Source organism: Triticum dicoccoides, unplaced genomic scaffold, assembly GCF_002162155.2.
Source record: "Triticum dicoccoides isolate Atlit2015 ecotype Zavitan unplaced genomic scaffold, WEW_v2.0 scaffold126468, whole genome shotgun sequence".
Taxonomy (NCBI): Eukaryota; Viridiplantae; Streptophyta; class Magnoliopsida; order Poales; family Poaceae; genus Triticum; species Triticum dicoccoides.
In genome coordinates, this window is record NW_021188735.1 from 1 (window position 1) to 1,114 (window position 1,114).

At 52.2% G+C, this 1,114-nt stretch overlaps 2 non-coding genes across 2 annotated transcripts; both read right to left on the minus strand.

Moving 5' to 3' along the window:
- Positions 1–301: 301 nt before the first annotated feature.
- LOC119343411 lies at positions 302–420 on the minus strand. The gene has a single exon (XR_005166079.1). It is a non-coding gene; the product is annotated as a 5S ribosomal RNA (ribosomal RNA).
- Positions 421–717: 297 nt separating this feature from the next.
- Positions 718–836, minus strand: LOC119343410. Its single transcript, XR_005166078.1, has one exon. It is a non-coding gene; the product is annotated as a 5S ribosomal RNA (ribosomal RNA).
- Positions 837–1,114: the final 278 nt, after the last annotated feature.

Here is a 1,114-nt window from a genome sequence, read left to right on the forward strand (position 1 = left end):
ATCCGACATGTTACCCCGGTCTTCGTCCCTTATCCTTGCCCCTCCCAGCTCCACTACAAAGACGATTGCACATTGCTTTGGCCGCTCCCTCTCAACTACGGAGACGAGTTTAACGCGGTTTCCACCCCTCCCTCTCAACCGCACCAGTGCACGCTTGCCGCGCCACAACACCGACGCTGGACCCGTGAATCGTGAGCACCCAGCTATGACTTACCGCACTCGTGCAAAATAATAAAACACGGTAAATATATTACTTACACGTGCGTTTTGTTTTGCAAGCGGCGCGAAAAAAATTAAAAAGGGAATGCAACACGAGGACTTCCCAGGAGGTCACCCATCCTAGTACTACTCTCGCCCAAGCACGCTTAACTTCGGAGTTCTGATGGGATCCGGTGCTTTAGTGCTTGTATGATCGCATCCGACATGTTACCCCGGTCTTCGTCCCTTATCCTTGCCCCTCCCAGCTCCACTACAAAGACGATTGTACATTGCTTTGACCGCTCCCTCTCAACTACGGAGACGAGTTTAACGCGGTTTCCACCCCTCCCTCTCAACCGCACCAGTGCACGCTTGCCGCGCCACAACGCCGACGCTGGACCCGTGAATCGTGAGCACCCAGCTATGACTTACCGCACTCGTGCAAAATAATAAAACACGGTAAATATATTACTTACACGTGCGTTTTGTTTTGCAAGCGGCGCGAAAAAAATTAAAAAGGGAATGCAACACGAGGACTTCCCAGGAGGTCACCCATCCTAGTAATACTCTCGCCCAAGCACGCTTAACTTCGGAGTTCTGATGGGATCCGGTGCTTTAGTGCTGGTATGATCGCATCCGACATGTTACCCCGGTCTTCGTCCCTTATCCTTGCCCCTCCCAGCTCCACTACAAAGACGATTGTACATTGCTTTGGCCGCTCCCTCTCAACTACGGAGACGAGTTTAACGCGGTTTCCACCCCTCCCTCTCAACCGCACCAGTGCACGCTTGCCGCGCCACAACGCCGACGCTGGACCCGTGAATCGTGAGCACCCAGCTATGACTTACCGCACTCGTGCAAAATAATAAAACACGGTAAATATATTACTTACACGTGCGTTTTGTTTTGCAAGCGG